Here is an 18,339-nt window from a genome sequence, read left to right on the forward strand (position 1 = left end):
TTTCTTTGTGCAGGTGCAGAGGGCTGCAGAAAGGCTAAAGGGCTGCAGAATTGCCAAATAGCTGCGGGAACTGCAATGGTGTCCTTCAGCTGCACAAAATAACTTTAGTTCCTGAAAAAAAACTTTATTAATGAAATGAAATGGAATGAATGAATGGATGAATGGGTGGAAAACAGTGAGGTGAAGTGAGGATGGTGAGATGGAATGAGATGGTGAGATGGAATGGATGAAATGGCGAAATGAGATGAGAGAGAGAGATTTTTTTTTTTTTTTTGGGAAAACATGAGGTGTCAGGTGACCTTGATTTTCACCTCAGGTTTTCTGCATGAGACTGCCAATCAGAGATTGGTTTTCAGGCTCATACATTTATTCTTTTTTTTTTTTTTCATTGAAATTGAAAGAAACAGAGATTAGGCTGATGGAGGAGAAGAATTCTTCTCCACCAGCCTCATTTCAGAATCGCCTTGGAACAACTTAACAAACTCCTCTTTTGAGAGTGGCTTGTGGTAAATTTTCAACCGGTGGCCATTCACAATAAAGGGAGTTTGAAGTTCATCAATAGTCTTCACTCTAACTGCTCCATTATTAAAGACTTCATCAATCTCATAAGGCCCAAGCCAATGAGTTTGAAATTTTCCTTTGAAGTCCTTAAATTTTGAATCAAACAAGAGTGCCCAATCACCCTTTTGAAACTTCTTTTCTTTGATATGTCGATCATGCCATTTGCTTCTTTGGTGCTGAACTAGATCGGTCCTTAGAATTGCATCTTGTCTCATTTCATCTAGTTCATTTAACTGGTCCATTCTGTGCTTCTGGGCTTCTGATAAGCTCATCCCCAATTGAACTGTTGTCTTGAAGGTCTTTATTTGGAACTCAATGGGGAACAGGACTTCCTTCCCATAAACAAGTTCATAGGGAGAATGTCCTGTGGTGTTCCTCCATGTAGTTCTATAGGCCCATAAGGCTTCAGGAAGCCTTTCCGCCCAATCTCTTCTATGAAGATGAAAAGTCTTTGTGATGATGCTTTCAAGAACTTTATTTGTAGATTCTACTTGACCATTCGCTTGCGGATGGTATGGAGTAGATGTTCTATGCTTGATCTTACACTCCTCCATCAGCTTCTCTATCATTCTTGATGTAAATTGGCTCCCCTGATCTGTTACAATTTCTCTTGGGACACCAAAACGAGTGAAAATATCCTTAAAAAGAAATTGAACAACTGAATTTTCAGTAGCAGAAGGCAATACTATAGCTTCTACCCACTTAGTAACATAATCAGTACAAACCAATATATATCTGTTTTGCTTGGATGGCGGATTGATTGGTCCAACAAAATCTAGAGCCCATTTCTCGAAGGGTTCGATGCATACCTGTGGCTGTAGTGGCATTTCATTTGAAAGAGTTGGTCTCCCAACTCTCTGACAACTGTCACACCTTTTAACATATTGCTTTGCATCCTTAAAGAGAGAAGGGCAATAATATCCTAATGAAAGGATTTTATAAGCAGTCCTCTTATCAGCAAAGTGTCCGCCACAAGGTTCATCATGACATGCCTTAAGGATGTCAGGCATTTCATCCTCCCGTACACATCTTCTGATCATCAAATCTGGCCCTGTTCTGAACAATTCATTAGAAATCCAAGAATAATGTGAACTATCCTGAATGATTTTCCTTTTCTCATTAGGAAATAAATGTAAAGGTAACTTTCCAGTAACTAAATAATTAGCAATATCAACATACCAAGGGGTTTTGGTAGTTACTGCAAACAAATACTCATCTGGAAATTTATCCTCTACAGGAGAGTCCTCATTAGTGTTTTGGATTCTAGACAAGAAATCAGCTACTGTGTTCTGTTTACCTGGTCGATCTAACACAGTTATGTTGAATTCTTGTAAAAGCAAAAGCCATCTTGTAACTCTACCATTAGTGACTGGCTTGTTCATGAGGTATCTAATGGCAGAGTGATCAGTGTGGACAAAGGTTTCATAGCCGGTTATATAGTGTCTAAACTTGTTTATCGCATGAACAACGGCTAGAAATTCCTTTTCAGTAACAGTGTAATTTAACTCAGTGGGAGTCAAATTCTTACTTGTGTAATAAATGGCATAAGGGATCAAATCCTTTTGTCCCAAAACAGCTCCTAAAGCTGTATCTGAAGCATCAGTAGAAATGTGAAAAGGGAGTTTCCAATTTGGACCCCTTAGAATGGGTGCTTCAGATATTCTAGTCTTTAAGGCTTCAAAGGCAGATTGACATTCAGGATCCCACTTAAATTCACAATCTTTAGTAAGGAGTTTGAAAAGAGGGGATGCTATCTTAGTGAAGTTTTCAATAAATCTTCTATAATAACCAGTAAATCCAAGAAAACTTCTAACATCCCTTTGGCAATTAGGAATAGGTAACTTAGAGATGACTTCGACTTTAGATCTATCAACTTTGATTCCATCTCCTGAAATATGATGTCCTAAAACAATCCCTTCAGTAAACATCATAAAACACTTTTCATGACTTAAAGAAAGATTTGTTTCCTTGCATCTTACCAGTACTTTTTCCAAATTTGCCAAAGCTTCTTCAAATGTATTACCATAAACTGTGAAATCGTCCATGTATACCTCTACACAATCATGAATCAGATCTGAAAAGATTCCTAGTACAGCCCTTTGAAATGTAGCGGGTGCATTGCACAATCCAAAAGGGAGTACTCGGTAGGCAAAAGTTCCCCAAGGACAAGTAAACGTGGTTTTGTCTTGATCTTCAGGTGCTACCTGAATTTGATTGTAACCACTAAAACCATCCAAGAATGAGAAATACTTTTTACCTGCTAAAGTGTCTAGTACCTGATCAATAAAAGGTAAAGGGAAATGATCCTTTAAGGTTGCCTTGTTCAATTCTCGATAATCAATGCAAACTCTCCATTTACCATTCTTTTTGGGCACTATAACCAAGGGAGAAACCCATTGGCTATCTGAAATGGGGTAAATGAAGTTTACCTTGAGCAATTTCTGAAGTTCTTCTTTCACAATTTCCCTAAGATTTGGATTCATCCGTCTTTGTGGCTGCCTAATAGGTCTGCTATTTGTTGGCATTATGATTCAAGTGTTGTCCTTGATGGCAACTCACTCAGAGGTTGGTACAGATGCTCAGAAGTTGGTACAGGTAATGGCAACTTAATCAGAAGACAGATCCTAGTACAACTTACCAAGGAAGTTCATACACGCAGGTTTGTTAAGCCCAAGTCGCGTGTACACGCAGGTTGGCTTCAGAAAAAACGCGTGTATGTGGAAAAGTACCTTTGGTCCATGGCGGTTAGTCCTTGGAAGTTGTGCCTATGGTTTCGGACCATTGTGTCTCGACGGGCGTGTCGATCCCTAGTTTTGAAGTTGATGGTATTGTGTTTCTATGGTTTTGGCTCTTGGTATTGAACAAGGTCTAAGGCTATATAAGGAGAAGATCACTAGGCAAAGATATGTGTGTGGGTGTCTGATGCAGTGAGAGGATCTAGTATTGCTGGTTATCTGTTCGGGACGCTTGGCAAGGGTCGGATCTGACAGCAAAGGCAGAAGTAATCATTTCTAGATCTGCACGCGGGTTGCCTTTGGAGAAAGCGCGTATACACGCGGTTTTGGTACAGTGAAGTAGCGTATGCATGATAAGGGTTGATATTTCAGGTTGTTGCTGATTCTGGTGGTTGTTGCAGAGTTCTAGATTCTGGTTTGGGTTCTGTGTTCTTGATGACAGGGTTTCAGTGATTCGGTATTGGGTTGTTTAATGAATTATGATGCAAGTATAAGTTGATGATTGTATTGCGGTAATGTTTGCTTTGTACTCTTGGATCCAGTCTGAAAATTGATGAAACGTGGTCCCTGAAGGTTGTAGGGTCAGCACCTACGTACTAGTAAATGGATCAGCTAGTACAAGAGCTGAGGGAGTTGTAGCTCCCTTCCAGAAGTAGTTGGAAAATGAAAGAGATGGTTGTAGCCCTCTGCAGGTTGTAGCCTGCATACTGGTAAAGGACTGCACCAGTATATTGTAAAAGAAGTTTCTCATTAAAGAAGAAAGAGACGAATTGCAGCAGGTGGTTTTCACCCACATTGGGTTTCCACCTTATATCATGGTGTTCATGTGTGTGGCTCTTGTGTGATGTTCTGTTCTGTTATACTGCACCTGTTTACTGTTAAATTGCTTAATAATGTTCTGATGCATTTACTGAAGATAAGATTAACTGAATCATAAGATATCTGCATATACGCTAGTTGCTTTAGACACAGTCGCGTGTACACGCGGATTCACTTAACTGAAGTCGCGTATATATTTCTGAGTATGAAATTGAAAAGGTTTTATTGATCTGATAATACTGATTCACCCCCCCTCTCAGTATTATTTCCAACAATTGGTATCAGAGCAGGTCCTTCAGAGGAAGCTTGATCGCTTGAAGGAAAAGATCCATCAAAATGGCTAATCCAGAAAGAGAGGCACACATCAGGCCACCAGTCTTTGACGGGAACAATTTTACTCACTGGAAGATAAGAACCACTGCATATCTACAGTCTCTTGGAGCAGAAGTTTGGGGACTCGTAGAAGGAGGATACAAATTCCCATCAGCAACTCCTACCGATCCAGCAGAGAAAAAGCAATATGAGCTCAATGCCAAAGTAGTTAATGTCCTATTGAGTACTTTGACTCAATCAGAATTTATGAAGATCATGCATCTCAAATCAGCTAAGGAAATATGGGACAAAATCGTTACAAGCTACGAAGGAGATGATCAGGTAAAAATAGCGAAGCTTCAAACTCTCAGAATCCGATATGAAACTCTTAAGATGCGAAGTAATGAAAGCGTAGCTAATTATTTCCTGCGTATGGATGAGATTGTAAATTGTATGAGGGATCTGGGTGAAGAATTTGAGGAAGTTGTCTTAGTTCAAAAGGTTTTGAGATCTCTATCTACTAAATTTGATTCTAAAGTATCTGCCATAGAAGAAAAGGAGAATGTGCGGAAAATTACCATGTCACAGCTTCACGGGATCTTAACTGCTTTTGAAATGCGACAAGAGGTACCACCAGAGGCCGCATTCGAAGTGTCAGAGGAAGAAGATGAGGTAAATTTTGTCAAGAATCTTGAACGGGGAACTGGACGGTTCAAAGATAAGCTGCCTTTCAAATGTTTTCTATGTGGTAGAGTTGGTCACTATGCTGCTAGATGTCCTCATAACAAAGAAAGGATATATGAAGAAGATGGTAGAAGCTATTATTCCCATATTAAAAGTTCATTAAATGATAGTGAAGATATTAGAAGTCTCATGGCGCACAAGAAGAAGAATGCTTCATCCAATAATAGCGAGGATATTAAAAGTCTCATGGCACATGAAGAGAAGAATGCAGAAACTGAAGAAGCTGCCAAATTAAAAGAACTATTGGAAACAGAAACCAGGGTAAGGGAGAGATTGCAGGATATAGCAAAAGATCAGAGCACAACTATTCAGAGACTTGAATCAAAGATCCTCTCTCTAAAAGAAGATCTTGAAGATCAAGAACATGAAGTGATCAAACTAAAGCGACAAGTGGAAGAAGGGAGAAAAGTTGAAGAAGACCTAAGGAAGCAGTATCTGAAAAAGGAAGAACAACATCAGGTTGAGGTAAATATCTTGAAAGGTAAACTAGAAGAAAAGGATAAGCTCTTACGATTTCAAGATAGTTCTAAAGTCTTGGATGATATTCTTAATAGTCAAAGATCTCCTGCTATCAAGACTGGTCTTGGTTTTCATGAATATGGTGAAGGTGAATCTAGTTCACAAGGTGAGGCAAGAAACTCTAATGAGAAATCTGAAATGCTCAAGGAACAACCAAGGAAAGAAATTCCTCAAGGAAGATCCTTTACTCCTAACTATGGACGTGATAGACGATTATTTCCTCCGCTGAATAATGTTGAATGTTATGTATGTCATAATCTTGGACATGTTGCAGCCAGATGCAGAAGTAGAATGGTTCAAGAAAGATCATCGCATCCCAAGTATTTCAGAGGGTATTGCTTTGCCTGCAATGCATATGGACACAAAGCAATTGATTGTGATAGAAGGAACATGAAAAATATAAGGTGTTATACATGCAACAACTATGGGCATAAAGCAAGGGAATGCAGGAGCAGATTTCAAAATTCAAGACAAGGGGACCATACATCATCACAGTTGCAGGAATTGAAGAAGACAGAGACAGAAAGGTGTGGGACAACTCAGTCAGCTGACATAACAGACACAGGGGAATCTGAAAGTGATGAGATTCAGTATTCCATCCTGCATACGCTGAAATAATGAAGACAAGTCGCGTATATACGCGAGTTACAGGCTGCAAAGTCGCGTATATGGAGAAAGGGCAGCAGAACAGACCCAGGTTCAGTCATGGTTGGCTCAGGCTCAGGGGGAGCAGAACAGACTCAGGAAATGGTTCAGACATGGTTGGCTCACACTCAGGGGGAGAATATCCTTCAAATAATGCATTGTTGGCATTATGGTTAGAAGTTGTTGATAAAGTCTATGAAGCTAAATGATACATCTTACTGTTTAGGAATGGGATTGCAGGCTGATGCTTATGGTACAGATCATGATGCTGTTGGTGGCTTTCATAAGTCTTGGTCTAGATATTTCGTCTCTATGTCATGTATCTCTTGTGATATCTCTTTTTATGGTGTCAAGGTCATGTAACGGCCTATGTTGGTTTCCCCACTATGCCTGGGATGAATGATGAATGTATGTTGAGTCTTTTGGTGATAGGAAGGTCTTCTATGATGTATAAGTCCTTGTTCTTCTTGAAGAACATCTTTTGCAGATCTTGCCTACAGTCAAGGGGAGCATGAACAGCACAATTCAGCAAGAGCAGGATGGATAGATTGGTACACTTTGGCATACACAAAGGGGGAGCACAGTTGGAGATTTCAGCAAGTACTCAGGGGGAGTATGGACAGCAGAAGGTATACCAAAGAAGAGAATATCTTGGTCCGCCCTTTGCCCTTGATGTCAAAGGGGGAGAGTGACTTGGTGTAGTGGTTGCCATCAAGTCCAAAGGGGGAGATTGTTGGCATTATGATTCAAGTGTTGTCCTTGATGGCAACTCACTCAGAGGTTGGTACAGATGCTCAGAAGTTGGTACAGGTAATGGCAACTTAATCAGAAGACAGATCCTAGTACAGCTTACCAAGGAAGTTCATACACGCAGGTTTGTTAAGCCCAAGTTGCGTGTACACGCAGGTTGGCTTCAGAAAAAGCGCGTGTATGTGGAAAAGTACCTTTGGTCCATGGCGGTTAGTCCTTGGAAGTTGTGCCTATGGTTTCGGACCATTGTGTCTCGACGGGCGTGTCGATCCCTAGTTTTGAAGTTGATGGTATTGTGTTTCTATGGTTTTGGCTCTTGGTATTGAACAAGGTCTAAGGCTATATAAGGAGAAGATCACTAGGCAAAGATATGTGTGTGGGTGTCTGACGCAGTGAGAGGATCTGGTATTGCTGGTTATCTGTTCGGGACGCTTGGCAAAGGTCGGATCTGACAGCAAAGGCAGAAGTAATCATTTCTAGATCTGCACGCGGGTTGCCTTTGGAGAAAGCGCGTATACACGCGGTTTTGGTACAGTGAAGTAGCGTATGCATGATAAGGGTTGATATTTCAGGTTGTTGCTGATTCTGGTGGTTGTTGCAGAGTTCTAGATTCTGGTTTGGGTTATGTGTTCTTGATGACAGGGTTTCAGTGATTCGGTATTGGGTTGTTTAATGAATTATGATGCAAGTATAAGTTGATGATTGTATTGCGGTAATGTTTGCTTTGTACTCTTGGATCCAGTCTGAAAATTGATGAAACGTGGTCCCTGAAGGTTGTAGGGTCAGCACCTACGTACTAGTAAATGGATCAGCTAGTACAAGAGCTGAGGGAGTTGTAGCTCCCTTCCAGAAGTAGTTGGAAAACGAAAGAGAGGGTTGTAGCCCTCTGCAGGTTGTAGCCTGCATACTGGTAAAGGACTGCACCAGTATATTGTAAAAGAAGTTTCTCATTAAAGAAGAAAGAGACGAATTGCAGCAGGTGGTTTTCACCCACATTGGGTTTCCACCTTATATCATGGTGTTCATGTGTGTGGCTCTTGTGTGATGTTCTGTTCTGTTATACTGCACCTGTTTACTGTTAAATTGCTTAATAATGTTCTGATGCATTTACTGAAGATAAGATTAACTGAATCATAAGATATCTGCATATACGCTAGTTGCTTTAGACACAGTCGCGTGTACACGCGGATTCACTTAACTGAAGTCGCGTATATATTTCTGAGTATGAAATTGAAAAGGTTTTATTGATCTGATAATACTGATTCACCCCCCCTCTCAGTATTATTTCCAACACTATTTTCTTCAATATAAATGTGATGAATACAAGTCTTAGGGTCGATTCCTTTCATGTCAGTATATTCCCATGCAAAGGCAGTGGAATGTTTTTGCAACAGTTTAGTTAATTCTTCTTGTTGTAGTCTTTCCAAGTTCTTGTTAATGTTTAATGTTTTTCCTGGAAAGATTTCAACTGTAGAACTACCAAACTCTTCCATTGAGAAGAGAGACATCTGTCTAGAGGAGAGATATTCAATGTCTGCATCTAACTGAAACTGTGAAGAGTCATATTCTAAAGGTATCTCAAAATTTTCTAATGTATTTAGAATTTGACTGTCCTCACTAATCTCAGAGATGGTTAGAACAGGCTGAAGAGTATCCTCATCATCAATCCACTCATCTTCTCCTATTTCTGTTATTTCCTTTGCGGGAGGATACAAGTTGAATTTCTTGGTAGAATTGCCATCTAATATGTACATGTCCCCAGACCTACAACTTATGAAAGCATCAGCTGTGGCCAGCCAAGGTCTTCCTAAAATAAGAGGATCTCCTCCTAGATTGTTCTTGGGAGTTAAAATCATAAAATCAACTGGATATTCCCAAGAATCTAGAGAGACAGGAATGTCTTCTAATACACCATCAGGTTTAATGATTGATCTATCTGCAAGTTGCAGCAAAGTAGGTGTAAAGAGAAGGTTAGGAAGCTTTAACTGATCCATGGTCTGTCTACTCATGATGTTGATAGCGACTCCTAAGTCAATCAAGGTATTTGGGATTTCAACCCCATTAATATGAGTTTTGACAATAGGACTACCGGGATCCACATACTTCTGCATGGTAATCTTACCCATCATAATGTCTGCAATTTTTCCAACTAGATGTATCCTTTTGGTATCTCTGGTTCTTTTTATTGTTTTTTTCAAACTCAACTCCTTTATCGTCTTTGCTAGAATGGGAATCTCCTTAATGGCTGTTAACAAGGGAATCTTGATACAGACATTTTTCAATTCATCTAGAAAGCTATAGTCAGGCAACCAAATCTGCTTCTCCACTCCTTTGTCAATTTGCAATCTTTCAGGAAAAGGAGGAGTAGCTGAAGATGTGGGTTGCTCAACTAAGGGAGTTGATTCTTTTTCTTTTTGGGTTTGAAGTGATACTTCAGAACCTTTATTGACTTTGAGAGATTCTTCCTCAGAAATGCTTGGTTCTTGAATACTTGTGGAAGGTTGATCTAAGATTCTACCTAATCTGAGTTGTACTTCATTGAGAGGAACAACCATATAGGTAGGGAATGGTTGACCTTCCATCACATAAGCATTTTGAGGGTTCCTATTATTTGGGTTTGGTAATGGCTGAGAGGGAAGTTGATTTGACTTCTGCTGGGTGAGTTTAGAATTTTGATTTTGTGGAGGAGTTTGTTGTTGTTGAGGGTATGGCAATGATAATTGTTGACCTTGATTTGGAAGTTGGGGAGCTTGCTGATTCTGAAATGATGGAGGATATTGATAGAATTGAGCAAGTCTCACATAAGGATTTTGCATGCTTTGCAACCATGCTTGAAAAGCATTTTGTGGTTGAGGCCAAGATTGTTGCCAAGGATTCCAATTTGGTTGGGATTGAGAATTCATAGAGTTGTTAAACCCTTGATTCTGTTGTCCTTGCCAAGGTCTCCTTGCAACAAAACAGAGAGATTCAAGTGTGTTTGGATCCTCTTGAAACAGATGGACTTGTAAAAATTGAACTTCGAGCTCTAGCTAAAAACCGTCCTCTAGAATCTCTAGCTCTATGCATGTCATTTTTTTATTTTTCTTCAAGTCAAGTTAATAGTTCTTTTTCTGATCTTCCAGGTCACTCTAGGTGCAAGAAAAGAGCATACTCAAGAAACTACTAAATCAATAACTTTCTCCTTTCTGATCCTCCAGATCACTTTGAAGTGCAAGAGGAGAGCATACTTAGATAGGCTATTAACTTCTTTCCTTGAATTTTTTTTTTTTTTATGTTTTTTTTTTCTAAGAATATGGCTACTTAATTTCACTTCCCCGGCAACGGCGCCAAAATGTTTAGTCAATTTAGTGTTGTCTAAATTGCTAGTATTAATTGTCAACCTGGGGCTCGTAAGCTGATGAAGTGAAGGTGTACTATATGTACTTAAGTAACCTCTTAGAGTTTTCTTATCGTTGGGGGTGTTGTTGTGGTTAATTATGTTCCTAATATGGAATGATGATTTATAAACAAGTGAGTGATGGTGTGTGTGTAGTGTGAATCCTAAATGAGTGAGAGTGTGTGATTAGTGATTTTTAACTACTTGCTTGAAAGGAAATGCTTGAAAGAAATAAATGACTTGAAAGAACTTGAAATAACTTTGAAAGCAAATAACCACTTCCAATGGCACTAGACACCATTCATGCAGCTGCAAATAAAAGAAAAGAAAGTCACTTTTAAAACCAAAGATAAAGATTATCTCTCTCTAACTCGCTGCTTCAAACACATGTACTGTGTAAAGCACGGAAAGAAAGTAGCTTAAGTTAAATTAGAAAAGTGATTAAAAATGAGAAAATCTGCTTTAAAGACTAGTGATAACGTTTTGCTCTTTCTAACTCTCTACTTCAGCCATATGTACTATGCAAAGTATGATTAGAAAGTAGTGAAAGAATAGTCTAAAAAACACTTAAAACCAAAAATCTACTTTAAAGACTAGTGATAACGTTTTGCTCTTTCTAACTCTCTACTTCAGCCATATGTACTATGCAAAGTATGATTAGAAAGTAGTGAAAGAATAGTCTAAAAAGCACTCAAAGCCAGCTGCAAGTTAGTGGTATTCTGATCTTAAAAGATAACAATTTATGATAGAAGATCATTCATGTGTTAGCAGCTCTTTGAGAAATAAGATTAAAAAAAGTCAGCTATAAAAACACAGGCAGCAACTTGAATCTGTCAACTTCAAATACCATTAGTTTGTAAAGCAAACACACACACATAAAAACAAATCCCGGGCTAAAAGAAACCTGCAAAGAAGTAATACTGATCAGCTTGAAAGAAAAGAAATCAAATAAATGAAACTATACATGCTTAAAGGAATGCTGAATGAGAAAATAAGTAAATACTGAACATAAAATACTTTACAGAGGCTAAGATGAACAGGGGCCCTCTATTCATTCAGCCACAAGAAAACTCAGAGATCTGGAAGCTTCAAAACAGCACTATGTCTATTCCTCCATTTGCAAAAGTGTACAAAACAGAGTGCTAGAATAGCACTAAAAAAAAACAAAGTTCACAACGCTCTTAAAATTAACACAAGTTCATAAATTACAACTGATAAAAAGTTCCTTGAGCGTACGTAGACGCAGCTATTTATAGGCATTTCTAAGATAGCCTAACACGTACAGCTACTAACTGAAAAACAACTAACTGTAATGCGTAATTATGGTTCCAGGACACATCATACGGCTGCGTGGATGAGCTGGTGCTTCTGTCGTCATGGGCAATGAATCCCATGTTGGATCATGTCCCCTACCATCTGCAAAACGTGGACAAGTCACCGTTTAAGCTGACGTGACCTAGCAGCTCACAATCACCGTTTAAACAGCCTTTAGTTGACCGTAACTTGACCAGCTTTGACCAGGGGTAAAGATGACGTGGATGGCTGGAAAAATGGGACAGGAACCTCGAGCACGTTGATACCTAACTGCCCATGTGGCTCATCTGGCAAACTGACACGTGGAACCTTGCGTTTAACAAAAAGGCTGCAGGATCATCAGATAGCTGCGGGATTCCTGCAAGTATGTCAAAATCTAAACAAACAGTCACCCATTAGCAAAACTTACTTGATCATGCCTAATGACACCTAATGTAATGATCTGGGTGGTTTTACAGTGAAAATGAGGCAAAAGTGAAGAAAAGCTGAGGAAAAACTGAGGGAAATGATGGACAAATAGGTGTAAAGTAGAGACTCTACACCCTTCGCATGCTGGCAGATCCTACATTTTACAACGAAAATTTTCACAACGGCTTGCATGTCTGGCCAAAAAATAAAAATCATTAAATCGAGCAAAAGGTTTATCTTTCCCAAAATGTCATGATAATCCTCCACTATTCTTTTCCCTGATAAGATTTTCTCTCATATAACATTTGGGTATGCACAATCTTCTATATTTAAATAAGAATCCTTCCTGCAACATAAATCTCAACCGTGGATTTCTATCACCACTAACTAGATTTTCACAAGCAGCATATGCATCTTTAAAATCAACATCTTCCCTATACATCTCCTTCATTTCATCAAATCCTAAAGTTCTAATTTGAAACTCATGAAAAATAAAATTTATTCTACTTAATGCATCAACAACCTTATTTGATTTACCACTTGTATGCTTGATGAAAAATGTGAAATTTTGCATGAACTCAACTCATTTAGCATGCCTCTAATTCAATTTGGCCTGATTGTTGATAAACTGTAGATCATGGTTATCAATATAGAGAAAAAAACTCTTTGGGCATAAGATAATACCTCCATTTTTTTAAAGCTTGAACTATAACATAGAAATTTTTATCATAAAAGGAATAATCCTTCCTTGCTTCATTTATTTTTTCATTGAAATATGTAATTTCCCTTCCTTCTTGACTTAGGACAGCTCCAATAGCAACTCCACTTGCATCTATCTCAACTTGAAAACATTTGTTAAAATATAGTAAGGCTAATATAGGTTGTTCAATTATCCTTTGCTTCAATATTTTAAAATTTCTATCAGCTGCTACAGTCCATTTAAATGGCTTCTTATTCTCCTTGATTGTGTCAACAATGGGTGCACACAAACTACTGAAATTCTTTATAAACTTTCGGTAGAAACTTGCAAGACCATGAAATCTTCTTACCTCAAACACATTCCTTGGAATAGGCCAGTTAATGATTTCCTTCACTTTATCTGGATCCATCTTCAATCCTTCTTCTGAAATCACAAATCCTAGGTATACCAACTCATTCTTCATGAAGCTACATTTCTTTAAATTTATCAACAATTTATGTTGCTGGAGGTTGCTCGAAACTAATTTGAGATGCTTGAGATGTTCTTCTTTTGTTTGGTTATACACTAAAATGTCATCTAGATAAACTATAACAAATTTACCTTTAAATTCTTTCAAGACTTCATTCATTAATATCATAAACGTGCTAGGTGCATTGGTAAGGCATATACAACCCATCGTTTGTTTTAAAAGTTGTTTTCCATTCATCCCCCTCTCCAATTCTAATATGTTGATAACCAATCTTAAGAAAAATACTTAGTACCACTCAAACAATCAATCAGATCTTCAATGCAAGGAAGTGGAAATCTGTACTTAATTGTATTTTTTTATGGCCCTTGAATCAATACACATTCTCTATCCACCAGCTTTCTTTGGGATGAGCACGGTCAGAATAACACATGGAATTAAGCTCTCCTTTATTAATCCTTTGTCCAAAAACTCATGCCCCTGTTTCTTTAACTCTTCATTTTCTTGTGGAGTCATATGGTTTGTTGCTTTAGTCAAAAGACTTTCCCCCATAATTAGATCTATATGATGACTAATGCTTCGAAAAGGAGGAAACTTACTTGGTAGCTCATCATCAATTATATATGCAAACTTATCCAACATAACCTTGACTTCTTCAGGGAAATCATTTAAACTTGTGCTGGTAAGAATTACCTTGGGCTTACCAATCAAAGAAAAATGAATTTATTCTTTCTTTTTGAGCTCTTGCAGTAGTTCCTTCTCGTCCATAAGTATCACACTAGGACCATCTTCCTCTTTCAGATCCTTATCCTCCAAAGGAACTAGCAGATGTTTTTGGCCATTTTTCTCAAGAGTGTAGGTGTTTTGCCAGCCATAATGAATGGATTTCCTATCATACTTCTATGGTCTTCCCAAAAACATATGGCACATATACATTATCATTATATCACATAATACCTCATCCTTGTAGCTACCAATATGGAACTACACCTTAAACTTCTCATTCACCAATATTTGATGGCTGTTTTCCAGCCAAGACACCTTGTAAGGTGTGGGATGTACTATTATTTGTAGCCCCAACTTCTCTACCATTTCTGTGGAGACCAAGTTATCTGTGCTACCACTGTCAATCACCACTTTGCAACACTTTCTCTTGATTTTCATGTGGTTATGAATAAGCCTTTTATTTGCGTTGGTTCATTAACTTCTTTTTCAGACTTAATCACGATTCTCTTCATCAATAATGATTCTCCTACCTCTAGTGTTTATATATTGATAACTACAACTACATTTTATTCTTGCGCTTCTGCTATATTTGTTCCTCTTTGGCTTGTAGGATTATTTTATGGACAATCCCACTACATATGTGTTGGGTCCTAGATATGTTATTGTATTGGATATCCAAACCTTTTTCATTTACAATCCATATTCATACCCTTACAACATATTTCGTAACTATTATATTACCAATTTTCACTAAATGCATTAATTTTACCTTGTGGTTAATTATTAATGATTTCTTGTATTTTTAGTGATTAAATGAGTTTTTAATAGGGTTTTATCAATGACAGTTTACTAATGTGGTAATTTTTCCAAGGAGCATGTTCCACTATGAAAAATTATATCTCTGTATCAGTTCAGCAATTTGGTAATTAATTTTGCACTTGCACGAATGTAGGGAAAAATTCAAAATTATAAAATATGTTTTTCTTTTATCTAGCATGGTAAATTAGGTTCCACATGGGCCTAATATGTTGGTATAATCCTTGGAATATACCCATCTCATACATGTGGGATCCCATCAAATGATTTAAGCTACAACCAAAAATAGGTAATATTTTTTAAACTACCATGTTTTGCCTCAATTTACGTGTATATGGTGGTGAATATCAAGAATAAGGAAAATTTGTTTTTTCAAAACATAAAATTTTACTTTGATATTAAACAATTTCCAAAAATTCGATATGGTTTGAAAGTTACAATTGGTTCTTTGAAGCATTTTTGTACAAAATTTCTGCAAAATCGAGATTGGCAAAACTATCTAAACAGTCAACTTCATGCATGATTTCCGAGGCCATTGAATTGAATCATTAAATTACAAGATAATTTTTTATTAAAAATATGACAAGTTAAGCTCCATAGAAACAACTCCCCAAAATACATCATGGTCGAGAAGATATGGTTAGTTCTCTAACACCTATTTGTATAAAATTACACAAAAATGAGAGTTGTGAGATTTTCCTCTAAAGTTGTAAATTTGTTTTCTTAGTTTAGGGAATTGGATATTATCCTTCCTCAATGGATTTTATGTATAAATAAATCCTCAAAGGGCAGAGGAAAGGAGGTTGTTAATTATTTTAATAGAGGAGAGCAATGATTAGTTTTTGGAGAGATTTGGAGAGCTTATTTGTAAAATAGTTTTTCATGTGAATAAAGAATTGATTGTTGTTGAATTGTAGTACATCTTCTTAGCTTGATATGATATTTTCTTAGCAACACTAACCTCCTGGGACGTCCCCCCCAGTGTGGGTAAGTCTTGTTATGCCTCATGTTTTTTGTAGATTAGTGTTACATATAGAAATTTAGTTTTATTTTGCAATGAATTTATGCTAGATTAAGATCTTATTTTCAATATTTGATAGCATATTTTATTTGATGTTTTTTTTCAATTTTTTATTAGATTTGTACTTCACATAGTATTAGATATATTGCTCTATTTTCAAATTTATTAAGTAGAATGCATTATAATCAAATTCAAATTGATTTTTCTTAGGCTTATGAATCAAACAAATTTAAATTGGTTTCTTAACACGTTTTAATATTCAGAATTTCAATCTACAAAATTTCCGTACTTATTTCACTAATTATTTAGAATTTCAAATTCCAAAGTTTCTATACTTAATTCGGTACTAGGTTTTGTACTAGAACTGGGTATTAAAAAATATGTAATTTTCAGTTTAGGATTCTTTAATTGAATAGAGTTTTGCAGCTACTTGGTAAAAGATTCCTACAATGAATAAGAACATACAGTATATCTCTAAGCTCACTTAGCATTTATTTTTGATAGTTTGTTAATGCATTTCTTGTATTTTATTGCCTTGCTTTCTTTAATTTTCTCACCACTTTTGCTTATAGTTGTCAACATTTATTTTTTTGTAATTACTTTTCTACAACATGTTTAATAGGTTTTCATCACTATAGGATTAAAACCACTGAAGTCTCAAGACCTAATAAGCTACACATATAAAACCACAATAACATTTTTAATGAAAGATTATGTTTCAAAACTTGATAAGCATTAGAGTCCCACAATCCAATGACAAGTGATAATCCTTAGTGATTAGTTCTTTCTAGCATTAATTGTTAGCATATGCTAGAATAGGCTCCATTCCTACATTTTGTTGTGTTTGCAGCTCTAGGTCTTACGATCTTGGATTTGATAATTAAATGTTGGGATTATAATACATATAATTCCACTACCATTTATGGTGTTTTTGTCGGGGAGGTGCTAAAGGGATTAGATCATAGTTTATTTCATAAGTTTTTTGTGTGATCTTAGTTACAGGGCAACTAGAGGTCGGAGAAAGACGGTAAGACATGAGTGAAGAGCCACACATCGGATTTGGTTTGGGGTTTCTCCAAAATATGGTTGTCTCTAATTGATTTCCTAAGTTTCCTTTTCATATGCGTAGAATTAAATGTGGGATCCAAAGCCTCATTTTTTAATTTCTTTTTCTTTTCAGGTATGTTTTCCTTTAGATTGATTCATAGAAAGAAGAGAAGCCTAACTTGTGTGAACAGATAACTTGGTGACAACAGGGTCTTAGTAGCATGGTGGCACTTCGACTACATGATTGGTTTGCTTGTATCTGTTTTAAGTGTGTTTTATTTTTATTTCTTTAGCATTTTTAAAGTTTTTGGTACTTTAAGAATTCCATACACTATTCCATTGCATGACAGGGATTAGCAACCAGTAAAGCAGTATTGAAGGATGATCAAGAGTTTGGAAGAACTCTCTCAAATCCTAGTAGTAGCTGGGATCTTTTCATCTCATGAAGGACAAATCTTGACAGTAGCCAAGAAGTTATTTTCCTTCCAGAAGTGATAGAAGAACGACAATTCCATGAACCACATACAAAGGAAGAATTTCACCCTTGAAATCTTATCGAAGAAACTAAAGAATCATGGACCACATCTAATGGAAAGCAAGCATCAGAACCTGAGATTGAAGAATTTTTGACATGCATACCTATGGATCCTCTAAGCACACAAGAGGATAGTCATCTCATAATAGAAGATCTGCATGGCATGGTAAAGGAGGATATGGTAAATGAGCCAAATAAAGAGGTAAACCAAGAGCAATTTTATTTTGTTGAAATTTTGTTTAAAGCAACTGTAAGACCACACCACTCCTTCATTCTTCCTTACTTCTTCACATCATCATTAAAACAATTGGTTCTTCATATCTAGGTATGTATTGAAGATTATATTCTAAAGTTGAGTATGAATGCACTTTTATATTTGTTACGCACATGGTTATACTAGAAATACTCCTATACTTGAGGAGGGGAATTTCATTTTCTCAAGTAGAGTAGGATAATAAATAAATGTTGTATATAGTAGTTAGTTTAGTTATAAAATATAGTGCAAATTATTTCTCATTTGTTTTTTATAAGTGGGGATGTTAACGGCTAAAAAGTAATTAGTTGAAAATGGGAGATCGATGTTGCTATTGCATGTTTCTGTTGGGGTCTCTTTCAACTGCATATTGTTATAATGCAGATTCTCACACAGTCTTATTTCCAACTGCAACATGTTTCAACTATTACTTTACTTTCCCACTTATTATTTCTTTCTGATAGTTAGATTTGTTTCTAGTTTTCTTTTTTCAATAAAGTAAGCTATGACCATTATGTTTGGAATCTTATGTGAAGTTGGAAATTATTGCATTGCAACATTGTCTAGTATTGCATACCAACTATACAGTACC

This window comes from Pinus tabuliformis, chromosome 2_1, assembly GCF_031772625.1.
Source record: "Pinus tabuliformis cultivar Carrire ecotype Pingquan chromosome 2_1, CPIR1, whole genome shotgun sequence".
Taxonomy (NCBI): domain Eukaryota; kingdom Viridiplantae; phylum Streptophyta; class Pinopsida; order Pinales; family Pinaceae; genus Pinus; species Pinus tabuliformis.